General features: G+C 44.8%; 1 protein-coding gene across 2 annotated transcripts in view; it reads right to left on the reverse strand.

Annotated features, from left to right (window-relative positions):
• Positions 1-21,676, reverse strand: part of APBB2 (amyloid beta precursor protein binding family B member 2) — a 294,663-nt gene that overhangs the window by 199,452 nt on the left and 73,535 nt on the right. The gene's annotated exons all lie outside the window — the stretch shown is intronic.

The following is a 21,676-nucleotide window of genomic DNA, read 5'->3' on the forward strand; positions in this document are numbered from 1 at the left end:
AAACACCCCTGCAGAGGCCTAGATCCTAAATCCCAGAAAATTAGGCTTTTTTTTTTTTTTTTTTTTTTTTGTCTTTCATTCCATTTCTACAGATGGATTGGTGCCTTCCAACACAATCTTCTTTTAAATATTCTTCCATGTTGGAATAGAAAGACATCTCAAAGGGGTTCCTTTTAAAATCAATATGTAATTGTAAGACAATATTCAATTAAATAAATTCCTATAATTTCATATTTCCACCAACTATTATTTCACTACTGCAAATATTTAACTGTAACAAAAAAAAGTTTTTGGTGAAAACCTCAAAATTCTTGTTTTCTGATAAATTTGTATTTAAAAATCTGAAAATACTTAGAATTAGAAATTATATTCATGTATATATACAATATATGTACATATATACACATGGAAATATTTTAATATACATAAACAACCCTCAAAATAAACAGTCCTACCTTACTATCATTAGTTAAGGCACTACACAATTTAATAACAATTAAGTTTATAGTAAACATAATAAAACCTATGAGGTTTGACATTACTATTTTTTAAAAATTTCTTTTTCATTTATGTGTATGTTCTGTGTGCCAGTACCTGCAGAAGCCAGAGGAGAAGTCAGATTCCCTGAAATTGCAGTGGGTCCTGAGCAAAGCTTTTATGTGGGTATGGCTCAGCTGGTCAAAGCTGGGCAAACCTGGGTTTTGAATCTGGGTTCACGCCTTGGATCACATGGTCAAAGAGACGAAGGGAACCAACATCCAAAATCATCCTCTGGCCTCTACACATGTGCAGTAGCACACACATGCCTGCACTCTCACACACATCATATATACCCACCTGTTCTATACATGTGTACCCAAGTGTCTGTAAAACAACAGAAACGAGACAATGCAGAAAGTTTAGATCCTAATCACTTAACCGTTTCTTTTAAAAAGTCTCCTGAGACCCTTCCCAACTAAAAAAACCCATTAAAAGCAAATAAAATTCACTATTCCATGAATAAAAGCAGAGAGGCCACAAGCCTGCCTCAAGCTTTCTAAGAGATGTAGTTAGAACATTTAAACAGAAGTGAGAAATGACTTTGCTTTTTCCAGGTTTTTGATACAAAACTCAAAAGACAAGCTCTCTCTTCCCACAAAGTCTACTAAGTAATAACAATCACCCAAGGAGGTCAGACAGTCCAAATATACCTAGAAATTGTGCAGAGGAAAAAATTTTAAATTCCAAGTCCAATTAGAAATTAAAAATCAAAATGGCCCCTCTGCTTGTCAGAGTATTTCTGCATAATGAAAAGTGTGGTTCAGTCGGTGTGAAATGATGATGCTCACGGGCTAATTCTGCTCACGACGTACTAACAAGGCTCTCAAAGTCCGGAGGGTATTCGACCCATAATCTTACCAACTTCCCTTAAGCAGGAACTCTCAAGGCTTCTTGGCAACTGATCATGTTTTTTCAAAAGAGTCTCTCTCCGGGGATCTGTATGTCTAACCATACTGTGTTTGGGATAGGAGAAAAGGCCTTCTGAAATCACGCTTGCCAATCAATCCCCTCCCAACGTGAGCATCTCATGAACACAGAAGGTTACAAAGAGCAGTGGACAGCAATAACCTAAAGAGAACGGTGAAGGCTTTCGAAACGTTCTTTGGATGCGTGTGTCTAAGCACCGTTCTCTTCTATGGGTCTGAAAAGGACAGTCTTGAATGTTTTCTGTGAAAACAGGAGACACAAAAATTCTGCTTGATTAATAACCTCTCTTAGAGCCAATGAGATAGCTCAGTGGGTAAGGGTGCTTGACACTATGCCTGATGCCCTGAGGTCACTCCCCAGGACACACACAGAAGGAGAAGAAAAACAACCTCCACAAGTTGGCCTCTGAACTCCACATTTGCACACACATACATACTCACAATAAACAAAAGTTAAAAAATGTTAAGATCACTTAACACACAACTGTACAATGGGGAATGTGTAACAGTACATTAGCTCGACAGGGCAGATAAGACAGAAGCCCTTCTCCAGTGCTCCCAGGCCTGCATCAGGAAGCATAATACATACATGTATAAGCCACAAGCCCCTAAGAAATCAGTGGATCGAAAGGAGAGAGGAGTCACCATCACTGTCAGTGTCAACAACCAAACAGCAGTCAGTCCATAAATAGCAACATAAGCCTCGTTTTTATGACTGTCACCGTTAACATCAACATGACTCTTGTAGCACGGGAATTCTACCGAGATGGGGCCAGGGAACTGCACATTCCAATCGGCTGAACTTCTTGTTTCCCAGCACGATACGCTGGTTCCTGCCAGCACCTACGGATATTGCGAGGAAACCTTCAGAGCTCAGCCAGGTTGATTGTGTACGGTTTCACTCTTAGGAACACTAGCTCCTCATAAAAGACTGCACCCAGGTTGGAGTCAGCTAAGGACAGCTAGAACATGCACAGCCCAAGCCTCAGGCACCTACCAGCCACCTACGGTTCCCACTTGCGTTGGGCCACACCCATCCACACCTGGTGTCCCGACTCTCCAAGTAATTTCAGATAAACCATTGTCCGCTAACTGACAATAATCCACAAGTTCCAACTCTTCAAGGCACAGACTAAGGATCCCCGGCACACAGAGCACACGTGCTTCTTGTACTATTCATTACCTACTTGCTTAAAACATAAGCACTATGGGGTTTTCACAGCATGTGAGCAACATGTAATGCATGTGAGCAAAGCCAACTACATATATGAGTGCGTGTGACCTATCCAGTGAGATTAAGTTCTGATTGTCTTTTGTCATTATAGTTAAGAGATCACCAAGGTACTATAGTTTAATTTTTTTAGGGATTTTGATTTCTAATGTTTGTAGCTACTAAGAATACTTAAGGATTGGTCGTGTGAAAATTTTACTTGTGAGAAATCCCCTAATAATGCTAAGATAGACGAGGCATTGATGAGCCCTCAGTGCCTTGATCTGAACAGACCGCTATGAAAATGGCCTCACAGACTCTGGCTGACCGCAGCGCTCAGCTGTAATCACTAGGAAGGAAACCCAAAAGGGCCAAAAAGGCTAAGTTCTCACTCCTTAACAAATCAATACATGCTTTTAAAGAATAAATTTCCTTTAAAAGCTATTAAAACACACACAAAAGGATATGTACAGTGAAGTTTTCAAATAATATTTATTTAAATTTAAATTTATATGTAAATAAACAATAAAAATTAAACAACATTTTAAACAAGTTTAAAAATGTAAATACACAAAAAAGACAAGCTTTTAAAGATATGTAAAATGCCTGAGGTGGGAAAATATCTCAAGGAAAAGCAAGCAGCAAAAACACACTCAAAAACTATGCCCGTGATTTTTAAAGTATTTATGCCTAGAAAAAAAATAAATCCCATTTGAAAGCTCGCTGGCTACAGAGCGCAGAATTGGAACAAGGTGACTTATTTTCTTCAAATTTGGGGAAATTCTCCTTGGACGCCCGTATTTATGGCGCCCGTGAGAGCAGCCAAGAAGAAGGAGCACAGAGAGCTTCCTTGTCATGGACCATCAAGCACCAGGCTAGCTGGGAGGCCAGGTCTTCCCAAGCGTTTTCTACTTTGTAGTCGAAGTCAAATATAGTCCCGACAGGGTTGAAGTACATAAAGCCACTATAGAGGCCAAAACCCAACCTGCTCTCACTGGCCACGCCAGTCAGGGACTTAGTAAAGTCCAGATGGAAGATTGTTTTTTTCTGCTTGGATGTTACTATTTACTATGCCCAAGCCATTTGAGTGCCCAAAATCTTGCCCTGAATGAAGACTCTGTGTTCCAGACAGACGGCCTTCAAATAAGGTCAGGATGAGACAAAGACAAGAAGGGTAGAGGCAAACCTAATGCTTTAAAACAGACAGAAAAGAGAGACTTGTTCTTAGAACTGACATTTTTGAAACAGTCTCAACTTGAAGACCCTCCAGCTTCAGTTTCTCAGATTCGGGAACACTCCTGTACCACCAAATCCCCCAAGGCCAAATAAGCCATATGCACTAGACGGTGACTTCTCAGTCATGAGTGTGAAAACTTAATCCCTCACCGTGACCTCATGTAAGAACTGGGCTTTGGAGATGCAATGAAGTTAAGGGCCAGTTTGGGACAATTTGCCACACACGCCACTGGTGACGTCACTCACCTGTGCTCGGATCATTTTTCTAGCTCCCCTGTCTGGGAAAGAAATACTTGGTCCCAGGCAGTCAAGAAAGTGCTGATGAATAAGAAATAGTAACCACACCACGCCCCAAGGCTCAGGGAAATCCTTTGTGTAAGGAGGAGGTAAGAGCTGGAAGATAGGCAGGCCCATGGCACTAGGAACCATCCTGGTTACCGGCACAGACTAAGCAGTCAAAATTCCAGCACTGACAGGCAGGGGGCGCACGAGCCCCGCCCCTAGCTGAGAAGCTACAGAGGGAGGTCATTTTTCTTCTGTAAGGTAGGAACTGGTAAGTTGCCCGTGCTCTAGAAAAATAAGCCTACCCTATACCCACTGCAAGGAGCCCTGACTAAACTTGCAAGGCCATGTGAGAGTAGCAGGTGCACTGGAGGGAAGAGGGTCCAGAGCGAGCAGGAGCGGATAAAGGAAGGCAGGGGGAAGAGAAAAAAAAAAAAAAAACAGGCATAACTGTCCAAGAGTATGTGTTAAAATGCTTTTTAAAGCTACTGACTATGTTTGGGGGGGGGGTATGAATTTGCAGGGCATTTTTAAAGGGCGTGTAAGTACTGAATCTCCGTGCCCCTGCTACGCAAACCATATAGCAAGTACTCCTTACCTTTGTTTGAAGTTTTCAAGATGCTAGCATTACAAACAAACACAAAACCTTTAGATTTCAGACTTCTGTTTTTTAAGGTATTTTCAAGGATCCCTCTGGAGTTACTGGCCTTATGTTTAGTTTACATTAAAAAATACTTCACGTTTAGTTTATGTTGAAAAACAAAACCAGAAGAATTATAAAGCACATATTTTGATCATACTTTTTTTTTTTTTTAAATGTGAGTTCCAGAAATCAGTCCATCCAAGGTCAAGGTTTTCCTCAGAGACTTCACCACAACAAATGCATGGAGATTGCTTTGGGAAAATGATTTCCAAGTTCTCTGAATTTAATATTTCAAAAGTTTCTGCCTAAAATACTGCACACATATATACCTTTGATGACTAATGATCAAATACTCTCATCAACAAGCAAATCCACAGACTTAATCTTATCGGGAATGTTCAAAATAAAAGCTATAAATTTCCATTGTTTAAAGAAGAGACGCTGAAACACGCAACCATCTATCCAGGCCTGACACTGACTGAAAATACAGAACTCTTGTTATGGAAACTAAAGGTCTCACATGACTTTAAGAGTCAGCATGTATGATGCTCAGAGTAAAAACATCTTCTTGCTGCTATTGGAGATAAAAAGGACAACAGAGTTTTAATCTGTTTGGGAAACAAGGAGAATTTCCTTGGGCTCTCTAGTGACCTCCTGGGTAGATTTCCAGTGTGCTCTCAAGTGGTCCCTGGCACAAACCCATTCACCTTTAAGCATCCTTCTGCCACCTCTGGTCCAAAGTCCCAAGCCTCTGCTCTGCATGGCCTTTTTCATCTTTTCTTACTATTAATTCCCAAAGCCACACGGGAATGCTCTTACCAGTGGATGATGGAGAGGACCTAAACAAATGATGAATGACCTTGCCCTGGTTGACATGAATAAAAAAAAAAAAAAAAAATCAACCACCAGATCTTGATTTAAACATTCAGCTCTCTGGGAAAGAAAAAAAAATGAACTGGGTTGAAGTCAAGAATAAGAAAAACATGTAGTAAGTCTAGAACGTCTCACTGTACCAGCAAGCAGAAGGATGCTCCAACAGGGTGCAGACGTGACTAAAGTACACTGGAGCTGGTTGGAAGGGCTAGTCCTGGCCAAATGCATGACACTATGAACAGTATGGGAAGTGTGATACTGGACCAGCAAAAACGGTTCAAGACGTAAAGGTACTGACAACCTGAGTTTGAGTCCCAGAACCCACATAAAGGTAGAAGGAGACACGCGCGCGCGCACACACACACACACACACAACCTTGTCACCAGCAGGGCACCGACTGATTAGGCAGCCAAAGATCATGAATACATGCTAAAACTGTCAGATAAAGACCACACAGGACACAGCACTCACAGTCCAGAGCTCCATCCCACAGGGTTGCCCATCCCTTCCCCAGGGGTAAAGTATCCCTACAATGTAGACCTCTGGAGTATCACCTCATCCAAGTGATGCTTGCCACAATCAGTCAGAAGATAAACACTGTGCCAATGTATTTCTTTACCTGAAATCATAAAGTAACAATGAGACTATCAGACTGTGGTTCATTCTACCAGATGAATGTCTGATGCTTTCTAAGGCAGAGCTGGAGTTCTCAGTCTTCCCAATGCTGCAGCCCTTTAATACAGTTCCTCATGCTGTGGTAACCCCACACCATAAAAATATTTGGTTGCTACTTCATAACTGTAATTTTGCTACTGTTATAGATTGTAAGGTAAATATCTGTGTTTTCCAATGGTCTTAGATTACCTCTGTGAAAGGGCCATGTGACACCCCCACCCCAAAGGGGCACAACCCACAGCTTGGGAACTGCTGCTCTAAGATATCAGGGCTATGAACAATAAAAACTAAACAAATTTTGGGTGACTACCTAGATTAAAGAAAACTAAAGAAACAAAATGCAATGAAGGCTGTGGCTGTGTCTTGATATGAATAAGGCATTAGAAGCACTAATGAGATAATTAGAGAGGTTTTAAGAGGTGTTCGAGTATTATCTATTAGTAGTGATGATGGTATTGTGGGTCAGTTGAGAGAATAACCTCCTGTTTAGGAGCTACAGATTGAAGTTTTGAAGGCTAGAGGGTCATGACCTCTACAACCAATTCAGTCCTGCAGAATTTGTTTCTGACATTTTGAATCTGTATGAGGGGGAAGAGATACAGAGATACTAGAGAGAGAGAGAGAGAGAAAGAGAGAGAGAGAGAGAAGGAAATAGAAAGTAAATTTGACAAAATATTAGCATACTATGTGACAGGTTAGCTGCAACCTATAAAGGCCAGTAACCATGGTAACTCCACTGTATACCCACACTGCATAAAGTAAGATTATAATAGAGGTCACGGATGAAAGGAAACTGACACCAATAGACGTGGAATGTCTCATGTTGGAGCAATTATTCCTTTTTTTTTAACCTCAACTCTATTCTGAAGCAATGGTTGAATACTCTATTAAAAAAATGAAAAAGAAAAAGAAAAAAAAAAAGAAAGAAATACAAGGAAAAAAACCTAGCAAGTGGAAATCAGTCCCAGAACACCTCAGCTTGTCTTTACACATGATGAAGAGTAGGCACACCTTAAAATCTTAAAAATTCTGCATTCTGTGCTCTTTGTGATAAACCCTGTACACACATGGATATTGCCAATAAACCTTCCAAAGGGCCCTGTCCCACACTGATTGGACACACCTAGCCATGGAAGGCACGAAACTTCATTCTGTGCCCACCCTTGGATGAACAGGGACTAAGGGACAGTGCACGGGAAACACCTGGTGTAAGCAAACACATGTACCCCAGTTCCACAGCTTTGAGTAGTTATTTAGAACTCAGCATACCTGAAACAGAATTTATCCCACCAGACAAGATGCCTGTTTCCCTCCTTCCCTAGCCTATGTGACCTCAAAACTGCAGCATCTTTTTCCACTCTCTTCCCAGTGGCCCATCATACCAACCTCCTCTGCACATAGGCTATCCAGCCTTGCATATCCCACATCATTTTCTTCAGTATTTTCCCATCTTCGGCACCTCTGGCCTTTGCCATACAGCAGTGACGGCGTACTCCCTAAAACCTAAATGTGCTTAGTACGCTGTCACTTTAAAAAGAAAAGCGCCGTAATTCTATAAAACAATGTTGTCATTTTCTACCTATCCCTGAAGGGAGAGGTGATCGGTCAGTAACCTGGAACTAAGCTTGTCTAAGGACACGGAATTATGGGGCTGGCATTCAGCCCGTGGTTGTCTGTTTATATCCTCACACCAACACGGGTTGTGTTGTTTATACTTTATAACAGTCTTCTGTCCTTAAACTCAGCACAAGGTCTTCAAAGACGAATAGGGAGGGAATGCATCGTACCTTGTGCTCTCTCTGAACCAAGCAGCAGAAATAATTTGTTCTCGTTGATTTCTGCTCTGAGGCGGCACCCAGAAACCATGTTTCTTTCTGCTCTTCATCCCCAGACAGCCAAGTGTCCTCTTTGGCCTTTACACATTTCTACTTTAGTGTCTGCTGAGTGGCTGCCCCCGCCTGCGGTGCCCATAGACGGTACTTGAAGATGTTTACTGAGCTTCATGATTACCTGAGAGACAGCCACAGGTTTCTCTCTAAAGCCACGCGTTTGTGTTATGACTTCATCCTTATCGCTGTCTCAAGAGACAGTGACAGAGAACATGAAGACCCAAGCACAGAATTTGGCAGTCGGGGTCTGTATTCGCCTGCGTCCCTGAGTGATGAATTCTAGAGCAGCGACCCCAAAACTTAGCGCACACTCCAGCCAAGTTAGGATTCAGAATGTCTGCAGTGGAATCCAAGTCTGCATTTCTTTCTGTTTGTTTTGTTCATTCGTTCGTTCGTTTGTTTGTTTTACTTTTTTTTAAAGACTGCATTTCTAGTAACCTCCCAAGAGGTGCTAGTGCTACTGAGCATAACCTGAAGTCTGAAAAGGAAGCTCACAGATTAAAAAAAGTTAATGTCATTGTCTCTGGACTACTTCTCCTGCTCTTCTAGAATTTTCAAGTAACTCTGTGATGACTTGTGCAACCGGAAATAAAATATTTAAATACTAAATATACACATGCCAAAATAAAAAATGTTGTATGTTTGGAAGTCTCCAGTCAGCAAGGCGACCTCTTTATTTAAGGATGTTTAAAAAAAAAAAACAAAAAAAAAACTAAAGAAACAACACTGATGTATTTAGCAATTCCCCTCCTCATTTCAGCATAGAAAGTAAAAGAAAACAGTAATTATCCTTAACACAGAGCTACAATGTACAAGCATTGCTCTTCTCAGGTTCCCTAGGAAGAGAGAGAGAGAGAGAGAGACTATGAGAATCTACTCAGCTGGAATACAATTAAGGAAAGGCAATCCAAATTAAGGAAAGAAGAGAAAGCAGCCAGGTGCTCCGCTGAACCTCTTCCAAGTGGGTCAACGGAGCCCCACGGAGCCCCACGGACAAAGAAACAAAGAGTGTTCGTCTCAGGACGGAGGTGCAGTGAGCTGTTCTGCAGCAAGACTCCGAGGGATGAATTAAGGAAGAGTTCACTGCACATCTGCAAGTAAGTAAGAGAGGAATGCTCCTAGGAGTGCCGCGGCCTTCGGTAGCATAGCCAAAGCATTGCACAGGGAAACATCCCCAAAGTGTGCAGCCCTCTTCTGGGGCTCCGGGAGGTGCTACTTTGTACTCCCTGAGTTGTAGAAGGTGCAGCCCCAGCTGGTAGGCACTTCCCCTCCAGCTATTCCAGACACTTGCAAGACTTTGGGTGTCTATGGTCCAGCAAGAGCTAAAGTGGGGAGGAAGGCCTAGCCGGTCAGTTTCCCCAGGGGTCTCTGGGTTAAAAGCAAAGCACTGCAGTTGGCTCTCCCCTCTCTTTCCACCTCCAGGTAAGGTTGTCCCCCAGGCTTTATGTATGCAAACTGGGATTCCACCCACAGTCCTCTTTTCATTTTATTTTATTTTATTTTATTTGGTCTTAAAGGAAAATTGTGAAACTCACTGTGAAATTCCACCCCAAGGATTAAAAGCAAGACTTATATAAGGCTTGCAAATGCAGTGAAGCCACAAATCATTTCTGTGGTGTCTACTCGGTGCTATTCAGGATGTGGTTTCATATCTGGGAAGCTGAGACCCAGGAGACGTGGGCTCGACAGAAAACAATGTGTCACTGTGTGCTGACTTCTGAGTCTAGCTTACAGTTACCTAAAATAAGGAAGCATATACAGAGCTGGGTACATGTGATCGCTGGAGATTTCAAAACCAGCCTCAGTGATCGCTCCGAGAAAGAAAGTCCACTTACTTTATTAAAATGCATAGTATTTATTTTAAATTGCACCAGCGATAGATAGGGCTGGTGCAGGGGACCTGCCACAGCCTTACTGTGCCCTGGAGTCTCAGGTCTTGAGATCTCACTTGCCAGTGAAGGAGACGGCAGCGCTGACGAGTAAGCACAGTGAGACACATGATCCTCTGCCCGGATTCTAACTTAAAATTAATTCAAGATATTAAAGGAGATCATATTTGGTAACTTTCACTATGAAGGGACACGAAGTAACATTAAGGAGGCAGCATTAATTTTGTTGGGATGATAATGGTGCTGTTTCTAAGTCCTGCTGTTTCTTTTTGGACATGCGGTTGCATTGTGGATCTATAATTTGCTTTAAAACAGCTCGTCAAAATCATAATGATGTATGTATGTATGTATTATGTATGCATGTATGTATGTATGTATGTATGTATGTATGCATGCATGCATGTATGTATGTATGTATGTGTGCATATATGCATGTATATTTACTTAGCTCCCACAAATAAGGAAGAATACTAATAATGATGAAAATAAGAAGGGAGTTATCTAGGGAAACTTTCTTCCTTTGCCTATGTTGCTGTGTGTCAATCGAGAGTTGTTCCATGTGATGAGAGAAAGCAGGAAGTGAAAACAGGGCACATCTGCCCCACAGTCAAAACTAGAGACATGTCAACAAACCAGGGACTGCTAACAGCGTGGTGCTGTCAGTCTACAAATTCAGAACACATGCACCACGGTAATGTAAGGTGTTAGTAACCTGGGAAAGGAAGCAGAAGAGCTCACGGGAACTCTGCACTGTCTCCCTCCTTCCCATACACCCAAAACTCCATTTCTAAAAGACTAAAAAAGAACAAATACAGGCCTGTGTGGGGGCTTGCTTTGCTTTTGGAAACAGGGTCTCGTGCAGCTAAGAGCAAATAGGGAAGAACTCAATAACGATGAGAGGAGGGCTGGCTGGGAAACAGCCTTCATTCCTCTTTGTACGTCAAGCAACGGCTGTTCCGTGTGATGGAAGAAGGTTGGGACTAGCCTTCAACTCCTGATCCTCTGGCCTGCGACTCTCAGGTGCTGGGGCTAGAGACATGTGCCACCACACCCAGTGAGGTCAATACTCTTGATGCCGTCATACGTTACCTCTTAAAACTAACTGCACAGTGGCCAGTCATCTTTAGCAAACGGCAAGAGCACAGGAATGGGGTGTACCTGGGGAACACACTTCACCTAGGATCTTCAGTGGAATGTGTGATGTGGAGCTTTCAAACTTACTCTTCCCTGCCTTTATAGCCCTCCCCTCACAGACCCTGAAGACGCTTCGGACTCACAGCTCTCGGGCTAATTTCCTGGTCTCCTCCTCTACATCAGGTGTCAGAAAGACTGTAGGAACTCTAACAACAAAACCAGACGGACAATCCCAAGTCCCTAGTTCTATGAACTCAACCCTAGAGCTTCAAGAATCTGGATGTTAATACATCCCAGTAACTGCGGGATTCCTTCCTGAAGATGCAACTCCCTGGGGCTGAGAAGCGCCTGCTTACAGCTGTCTGTAACTCCAGCTCCAATAGAGCAAACACATGTGTGTACTGCAAACCCAGTCAAAAACTCAAGGCTGTGGGATTCACAGACCAGTGGGGAGCTACTACTGTTGTTTTGCTAGATGGATGGGATGTGCTGATCACATGACCTTCTAGATAATTTTTTGTGCCCGTAGGTTAGTGCTGCTGTCAGCTGCCCTCAAAGGCGGCCATCAAAAACGCTGTCCATTAAACCAAAACCAGGATGTCTGTCTCACCCCCATCAAAGAGCAGGAAACACTGGAAGAGAGTTGGAAAAAGAAAATAAGGAGCCAAAGCAGGTGGTAGACTGTCCTGGAACACTGTTTTCTGGGCATGACATGCTGCCTTCTTGAACTCATGGAAGCTGTAGTTATCTACACAAGACGGAGCCCAACAACATCAAGGCATGGAGGAGGGAGAGCCCATGAGGCCCTACCCATCCATAAAGATTTATAGACAGGAATAGTTGATAGGGGAGGGAGAGGGATTTCTTCAGTATGGCCACTGATGGGCCTCCTGTAACAACTCTAATAAAATCATTGTGCAATTAAAACAAAGAGGAGAGGAGAGGAGAGGGGGGGAAGGGAGAGGAGAGGAGGAGAGGGGAGAGGAGAGGAGGAGAGGAGAGGAGAGGAGGAGAGGAGAGGAGAGGAGAGGAGAGGAGAGGAGAGGAGAGGAGAGGAGAGGAGAGGAGAGGAGAGGAGGAGAGGAGAGGAGAGGAGAGGAGAGGAGAGGAGAGGAGGGGAGAGGAGGGGAGAGGAGGGGAGAGGAGGGGAGAGGAGAGGGAGGGGAGGGGAGAGGAGGGGAAAGGGATGAAGGGAGGAGAGGAGAGGAGGAGAGAGAGGAGAGGAGAAGGGAGAAAAGGGGAAGGGAGAAGGGAGAGGAGAGGAGAGGAGGGGAGGGGAGAGGTGGGAAGGGGAGGGAGGGGGAGAGGAGGGGAGAGGAATGAAAGGAGGAGAGGAGAGGAGAAAAGGGTGTGTTTTGAATGAAGAAGGAATCAACAAGAGGAGCAGGGGACAAGAGAGGGTAACAGGGAATAAATACAATCAAAATATTTTATAGACACACATGAGATGCCATAATGAACTCACTGTTAAACTAATTATATGTATGTTATTGGAAAACACATTTTTTTCCTTTTTAAAAGGAAAATGATGCCCCGTCCAATATCCTTTGCCCTCTCTTCGTAGGAAATTATTCTCTGGAAGATTTCAGTGAGATCCCCTAGCCTAGACTGAGCTTCCTAGGTAAGGCTAGCCTAATAAAATCACTGTGATTGACAGCAATTCCTCCTGAACCCAAACTCCTGGGAACCGAGAGCTGAGCCACAGAAACACACTTATATTTCCCATGAGATGCCATTGGAAAATGCAAATGACCAGGGGAAATAACAACACTGGAGCATTTCCTGCTTGGGGGAGGGGCTCACAAAGACAGGACTGAACCCCGTGACCTGGTGTCCACCACAGATCACACTTAGCCCTCGGCTGATGTCCTTTCCTCCTCTCGCATCCGTTGAGGCCGGGCTCCATGTCAGCTGTGGTTTGTTCTCCAACCACAAAGACAGGGTCGCTCTCTGTGTAATGTCCGCCATCCCCATAGTCTTTGAGTTCTGACAGGGTTGCGTGCTAAGCTCAGCATCATAGGCTGAGGATACATTTTAGCTGGGGCATCAGGGCTTAGCAACACCCATGCTGTGGAATATGGAGGGTAGCTAGGGAGCTGCAACTCCCTGATGCTGAGCAGCATTATGTGGGAATGTCCTAGTACATTCAGGGCAAAGATCTAAATTCAAACTTAATGTACAGTTTGCATACAATGCATATTGCTTTTTCGCACTATGGGAAAATTAAAAAAAAAAAAAAACCTGTTGAGCTGAAATCACTGATGTCAGGAACCCTCTTGTGTTCACTGCATCCCTGGGTCTTGGATCTCTCTGCAGGCCACATACAGTTCATGCAACCCATCTAGAACAGAATTGTGTAAATCACCCCTCTAAGCTCACACCAGTGCCACAGGTATGGTAGGAGAGAGCTCTATAGTCCCTAAGGCCCGCCGGCACATGGATACTCTGGAAGGCTGACCCACAGGTGAAAATAAAGACAATTACAACAGAAATATACACCACTCGGCTCTATTAAAATTATGGGAAACTCAACCTCAGATATTTCTCTTGGCTGTTAAAGAAGCATAGATCATGTTTACATTTCTTACCATGACTAGTAATCACAGAAAAAGAGAAAGAGGTTTTTTTGGCCAGAGGTCTTTAGCCAGGCCAACAAATTGGGGCCCAAACCAATATGACAATATGCCATATTGGTCCCCGCTTTATGGACACATTTCAGAAAAGGTGGGAAGTGAGCTTGCCATCCAACCAACCAGGTTCTTTCAAAGGCACTATCATCTACAGAGGGCCTGAAGTTGGCTCTGGTATATTCCTTTCTGTGGACTTATGTCTGGTATATTCCTTTCTGTGGACTTATGGGCTAAACCCAACTGTTTGGTTACTCAAATCTTCCAATCTCAGGATCTAACAAAGAGTCAAGTATGTTCAAAAGATCGAAGGATTTAAAAACCAACTCAGCTCTGTCTCTGGGACAAACTGTAAAACTACTGTCTATTTTCAGCAGTGGCTAAACTTGGGGTTGCTGACTGAGTACCCCAGTCCGTCACAGACACTGTCGAGAGAGGCGGTTTCACGAACAGGATCTCCATGTCTTCAGAATTTTAACATGGCCAGTGGCAAAACCCACCAAGCCATTTGGATCAAAGTAGCTAAAAGTCAACCCTCGCTCTGTTGGTTTGTAACCAGAAAATCCAAACCCAACACGGTTTTAGATTTCTCCTTCACCAGCAGTGTTTTCCCTTCCGTGCCCACCATCAAAGGCGCTGTGTTTCAGAGAGAAGTGTAACTCCACCGGCAGTAACACATGTGCTCCGAATTAATCAGGAATGAAAGTGGGCTACGGATATGCAATGAACAGTATGTTCTAGATTCCAACAGAAACAGTGGGGAAGATCCTCCAATCTTAGTGAAGAAGGCCCTCTGCCAGCTAGAAAAGGCATCATGAAGTATATACAATGGGACTCAGATATGTTTGCGCGCCCTCCCCCTCTGTGAGCACAGTGAAGTGTGTCTTGGGGGGTGCCCGAGGCCATGTTAGGGAATTTTCCGGTTGCTATGAGTAAAGTCCCTGATAAAGGCAACTTAAAGGAATGAGGATCTGGTAGGGGTGTCATGGCAGGGGAGCTACCGCACTGGCGCTGAGGTGACCGTTCACACTGCATCTGCAAGTGGAAGGCAGAAATGAAGACTGGTCGTGTTCAGCCAGCATTTTTCTTTCCAAATCTTTTTGATCCTTTGGTAAGTATTTCTTCTTCTTCTTTCTTCTTCCTCCTCCTTCTTCCTCCTCCTTCTTCCTCCTTCTTTCTTCCTTTTTCTTCTTCCTTTTCTTCTTCTTCCTTTTCTTCTTCCTTTTCTTTCTTCTTCTTCTTCTTCCTCTTCCTCCTCCTCCTTTTCTTATTCTTTTTCTTCTTCCTTCTCCTCCCTCTTTTCTATGTATATAGGTATTTCATGTCCCTGTACCAAGTGTATGCCTACTGCTTAAGGTGTCAAGAAGAACAGAAATTACAGACCGTGAGCTGCCATGTAGGTGCTGGGAATCGAACCCAGATCCTTTGGATGAGCAGCCAGAGCTCTTAAGCGCTGAGCCATCTCTATAGCTCCTTTGGTAATTTCATACAGACACACAATTTACTTACATCAAATCCACCTCACTACTGCCTCCAACTCATCCTGAAACCCCCAATCCTCCTCCAAATTCATGACTTAAAAAAAAAAAAAGACAATAACCCAGTAAATTCAATTAGTGCTGTAAGAAGATACATAGGTATAGATTCAGTTACTAGAGAAGGGGGTGGGGTGGACACCTACCAGGGTCCATACTCCTGAAGAAAAAAAACCTGACTCCCCCTCTCCCAGCACCCACCAGCTATGTACACATATAAACATACATCCACACAGGTATACATACACACATACAAACAGACATCCACATTCACACACGGGTGTATACACACACATACAAACATATATCCACATACACACAGGTGTATACATACACACACAAACATATATCCACATACAGGTGTATACACACACACACCTACATCCACATACACACACAGGTGTATACATACACACACACACACACACACACACACACACACACAATCAAATAAGAACTATAACAAAGCCTGGGAGACAGAGGAAGATGGGGAGGGAAAGATGGAGAGACAGCGAAGGGGGGTGAGGGCAGCACTTCCCAGACTTTAACCGAGGGAGAGGGTAGTGCAGTGTTTCATGATCAAGACTACAATGTGTTGCTTTCACGACCTTCCGGCTCTTTCGAGCACGCCCTCCCTCTGTGGGCCCAGAACGGTGCTGCAGGAAGTGAAGGTCGTCCATTCCCCTGGGCCAGAAAATTAACTGAACAGATCAGGCAGTGCAAAGGCACGGCCAAAATAGCTTTCATAACTTCAAGTAGGTGATCTGAAATTCCACTGTGCAACAAAGACAGTCTTATTTCCTTATATAACAGCAACATGTGAAAATAGAGTTGGAAGCCACACTCCTTGTGGTAACGATCTCACCTGGAGCGCAGTGGGCACTAACCTCAGATGTGTGCACCTGACCTTGGAGACGTGCTAGTGAAAAGAAACACCTTGCCCTGAGTTTTAAATGCCCAGATGCAGGAAGGAGAGAGAAAGAATGACATTACTGCTTCTCAGCATCTGGCAGACTCTGCTTACCCTACTCAGCTGAAAAACCCAGATCTGAAAAACACATCCGCTGGAATGTGAAAGGAAACTGTTTTAAGTTCTTTGAAATTTTTCCACGTAAATCAAACCCAAATCAACAGGCCAGATGGAGCCATCAATTCCTCTCTAACAGATTCATGGTGAAAACCAAAGACTCCATTAAGCTCAAAGGCCAGGCTGCCACGAACAGTCTCTGGAGAAGGCACACTTGGGCTCCAACTTTGGCTTCTGCACGCAGACCAATGCGTGCCAGCATCAGCAGTCCTCCAAGCTGCCCTGCCCTGGCGGGATGCTGAGCCACTCTGCTGAGCTCAGGACTGTGAGACTGAACGCAAGCAGAGGCCTCCTAGCAGAGAACACTGGCGCTTTCAAGGGAAAAGGTGACCATCAGAGATGGAGAATCAAGCTGCAGAACCAAGAGCTGGGGTGCTGGAGGAGCTGTAAGCTCCCTGCTGTCAGGAAGGGCCACTAGGCAAGGTGAGAGAGTGCCAGAAACAACCACAATCTTTCCTACCACTCTGGTGACCAGAGATCTGAGGTCCAGAGCCTCAGAGTTGATTTCTCCCGTGTGTGCACGGTTGCTGTGCCCACAAATTTCCCCATATCTTCCAACGTCACGTCCACACCCAATCTCTCTTCCCGTCAAACATCTGTCATGCCGGGACCAAGAACACCTCAACGGCCCTTAACTTCATTGGAGTTGAAACTGCCTTTTCAAAGATCCTGCCTCCAAAGAGGCTTCTGCTATGGTGTAGGATTTCAACATATGAGTTCTGAGGGGTCCATGGCACAGCCTATGATATTGTGAGAGTCTCCACAGAGAATGTCCACAGAGACTGAAAGAAGGCCAACTCACCTTTGCAAGCCAGCATCAGCGTAGGACCAGGCACATATCCAGAAAGGAGAGGAGTAAATACAGGAACTCCAACCTCTGTGTACAGCATTCAAGGCTCCTTGCTGTGTACCCCCTTTCCGTTCCACCCTTACCTTAAGTCACCCCCAGCTACCTACACCTTTCTGACTACCCCGATGGCTCATGAGGAACATTTCCTCTCCAAACTCGTAAGGTGTTTGCCTTGGTCAGCTCATGGCGGTTGTCTGGACCTGGCTCAGATGGGAAACCTCTTACTGCTGCTTACCATATTGCAGACTTTGAGTGCGCGGTATGGAGTCAATTTCCTTGGCTTCCCTGGCTGAGGGTACGTGGGGTTTTCCCCCCCCCCTTCAGATTTTCAGTGTCCAACACTCAGTAGGTCTCAAGTAAAAGCTCCTGATTCTACAGATATTTGTTGAGCGCACTGATAAGTACCATTCGAGGTGACAGGACACATCAGCAGACAAAAACAAGGAAAAATCCCTGCCTTTTAGAACACTTATAAATTCATCATTGCATACAATCTGGGGAAATATATATGTGTGCATGTATGTACATATATATGTATATAATATGTCGTGTGTGTGTGTGTGTGTGTGTGTGTGTGTGTGTGAGTGAGTATCATATATTATACAGTTTTTAAAGGAGGAAAGAGAGACTAACTTAACATGGAGAGATAGAATGCAGTGTGAGAAGGTGGTAATAAGGCCCTAAGGAGAAATTTGGCCAGTGACCCCAAAGAGCACTATGGACAGAGTGGTTGGTTAGCAAGGAAGACCATAACAAACAAGGTCAGAGGTCAAGAGCCACAGATATCCGGAGCCCTCCAGACCAGGAGAAGAGTTATCCTCAGTTTAGAAGAAATGCCACATATGCCCTGAGTGTCGGTGAGGCCATTCTATTGAGAACAGAAGGGATCAAACCAGAGCTGTCAGCTAGGAGGTCACCGGCATCAGCTGGGCGAGGCAGAACGGACGACCGGGCCCCGTGGCAGCGTGGGGGGCACTGGGAGGCCGTGGCAGCCCACACTTGGCAGTCTCCCTTTTCAGTTCTCTCCTCTCCCTTTGCACTACAGAACACAGTAGCAGTGCCACTGTGGTACCAACTGCTCCAGGTGGCCCTCTCTCCTGTGCAAACCTTTGCTGAAACCCCTGGCTGAGGCCAGTCTCCTGGCTTTCCCACCCTAGCCCATTATCTCAGATGGCTTCCCCCTATCAGTGACGCTTGTCCTTAAGCTCCTCCAGGCCACTATGAATGCTCAGCTCATGCTAATGCCCTCCTTGCCCAGGTCTCACCCCCACCCCTGCTGTGTACCAGGCCTGAGGCCCTGCAGATACTGCAGTGCAGGCAGTGATAAAGGATGGAACCCTTATGAAGAAAGCGTGTCACTAGGCCAGAGTTCTCTAATGTTGGTCACATAAAAATCCAAACTCCTGCACTCCTTGCAGTCCGAGAGGACAGAGCCATGCTAGGGCTTCCTCACTCATTAGCAGAGCCGGGGAAGCCGTGCCCTTTCTCCCCCCAAACAACTCAGCTCACGGGTCAATTTTCTGTTCGGATACTGGCTGCCCTGAATTTTTTAAATTACTAGATATAACAGAGAACAGAGAGTTTGCTGAAGCCATGACACCTTTTTCTCTTTCAGGATCGCAAGGGTGTTGTTTGTGATCTTAAAAGATGAACATAAACATTGGCTCGTCACGAGTATCAAACCACTGTAGAATCTGAAAAGTCTCTGAAGTTCTTCTGATATTAGAAAACACAGATCAATATTTAAATGCTATATCAGATATTACTTATGAAAATGTGGAGGTGTATAGCTAGCCCATGGTTGGCTCTCCACACTACCGTGACCTATGGTCTGAACACAGCATCTTCACATCTATTATTAAATCTCAATATCCAAATCAGGATAAAACCATGCCAAAGAAAGCAAATACACCATTTCCAGAGAAGCGTAGGGGGAGAGTCAGGCAGTTGCTGCTACAAGAGGCCAAGGGAGTCACTTTGACCTGTGATCTTGGTGTAGGGATTTTAATTAAGGAAAATTTGAAATCTGGATGCAGTAGCCATCTAGAATGGAAGCGGCTCCATCTGGGCATCAGTCAGTACTCCCCGGCCCAGCACACAGCTCTGCTGCTTCTCCATCAAAATGAGCTCACGGAGCCAGCCCAGCTTCGCAGTCAGGAGGGCAAACACAGCTCGAGTCAAGCCTCTCCAACAGCAGAGCGCAGACTGGGACTCTACACACTTGAGCTACAGGAGCTCCTCTGGCCTTCCGCCATACTGACTAAATGCCTTTGCTTTTCTGTTTCTCTGCTCCCGAGGGTAAGTGAGTAGGTGGCCGCTGTGCTTGGTGGGAAAGATCAATCCCAGGCCTCAAGCCTGCCAGGAAGGCAGGCAAGCATCCTCCTCCCAGATACATCCCTGGTCCTCCATGTTCTACCTAGCAGGCTTTCAAGGCAATGTTTACTCACTTAACACACAATTTGTCCCTCTACACACACACACACACACACACACACACACACACACACACACATACATACGCACACACACATACACACGCACAATTACCTCCTTTCTTGGTACTCAGAAGAAAGACTGAATAGGGGAAAACATAGTGAGAAGGAGGGAAAGGGAGAGGGAAGAAAAAAGGAGGGAGATAGAAAGAGGAGGGTAGAGGGCATGGAGGGGTAGCCATGGCTAGAAAATCCAAACAATCAGAAACAGAGAAAAACAGAAACATCCTAGAATACTCATGGAGGAGAAATTCACATTGCCAGCATGTATGTCTTAGAACTGGGTTGGGGTACGCATGAATTTAGAAAACCTTTTCTCGCTGTATGTGAGTATTCGTATTTCATAGATCTTTGTGACCCACTACTCAAGCAGGACCACCTCACTCCTTACAACATGCTACAGTACAGCTTAGACAAATGCCTCGGCACCAAGTCTAGCCTGACTGTGGCCTGGCTACTGACGGTGGGTCCGAGAGCATCTGGTTTAGAAGTTAGTTTAATCTCACACCAGTCCCCTTTCTGCTTGTAAGAATCACACTGCCCTGCTTTATCTCCAACTGCACCATAAAACTGATAGGCAAGCCACGGCCATCAAAGTCAAGGGGAAACAGCCAGACTCCATGAACCTAGCCACGCACTGCTTCCTGCAGAGTCAGTGGCTGGTTATCACAGCCCTCCGAAGGGTCCCAAGCGGCTCGGCTTTCATATCAGTCGTTTCTGCACTCTCAAAGGCAGACACAAAACAGGAAGAAAGGGATGGGATAGATTACCATCTACTATATACTTCACTGACAGCACTACATCAGAAACCACCAGAAACACAACAGACCACAGTCTCAAGCTATCGGGAGAGATCTTGGTCCCTGCCATTGTCAACTCCTAGACAACTCCCACAGCAGCCAACACAGAGCGCTGAGGCTCCCACAGAAGGGATGCAGTCCAGTAGGTGTGTTGGGCAGCCGGGAATAGGCTCTCCTTGTCTAAGCAGCTACTTTGGAGTATCCAACTCCCCCTGACAACTATCACACCTCTGGCAACTCCCAGGAGGTTGAGGGAGTGCAGGGCTGGGCCACACACATCAGCCAGGAAACACGGGAAGATGAACAAGCATGTTCTGCATTTGCATTTCCGCCTCTGGGAGTGACATGAGGCCTTTCACGGGTAAAAGTGTTTGAAACCCTTACCTACTGAGCCCTCAACCTTAACCACTATTTCAGCAAAAATAACAGAAGGCCTTTTCCCCAGACTTCGCCTATGTAAACCTTTTAGCACTGTCTCTGGGAATCCCTAAGTACCTGATTCAGCTATTACTTGGGCTGAGCTTCCAAACATCACTGGTTATCATTGTAGAATGTGAGAGAAGTATGGTGATGCCTACAGTCTGCTGTGTGCTACCCACTTGGTAGGGTGTCATTATTTATAAGTCATCTGGCTTCAGCTATTAAGTGATTTCATGTGAGAAAGCGAGAATGAGAGAGAAAGAGAGAACTTACGGGAACCAGTTCTCTCCTTACACCATGTGGGATACTGGGGATTGAACTCGAACCACCAGGCTTGGCAGCAGGGATCTTTACGTGCTAAGCCACTTGGTCAAGCTCCAGATTCAAATGAGCAGATACGAGACGCCTGATATCTCTTATGGGACCTCTAATTTCTGCCGCCATTTAAAAAGTCTCCTCATGTGATGGCTTTAAAGAAGTGCCTCGGGACAGAGCACACGGGTCATGCTCGATGGAAGGCTGCACACATGTGCTACCCTCCCCAACCCTAGAAGGGCTGGACTCCGG

Source organism: Micromys minutus (assembly GCF_963924665.1).
Source record: "Micromys minutus genome assembly, chromosome: 1".
Classification (NCBI taxonomy): Eukaryota; Metazoa; Chordata; class Mammalia; order Rodentia; family Muridae; genus Micromys; species Micromys minutus.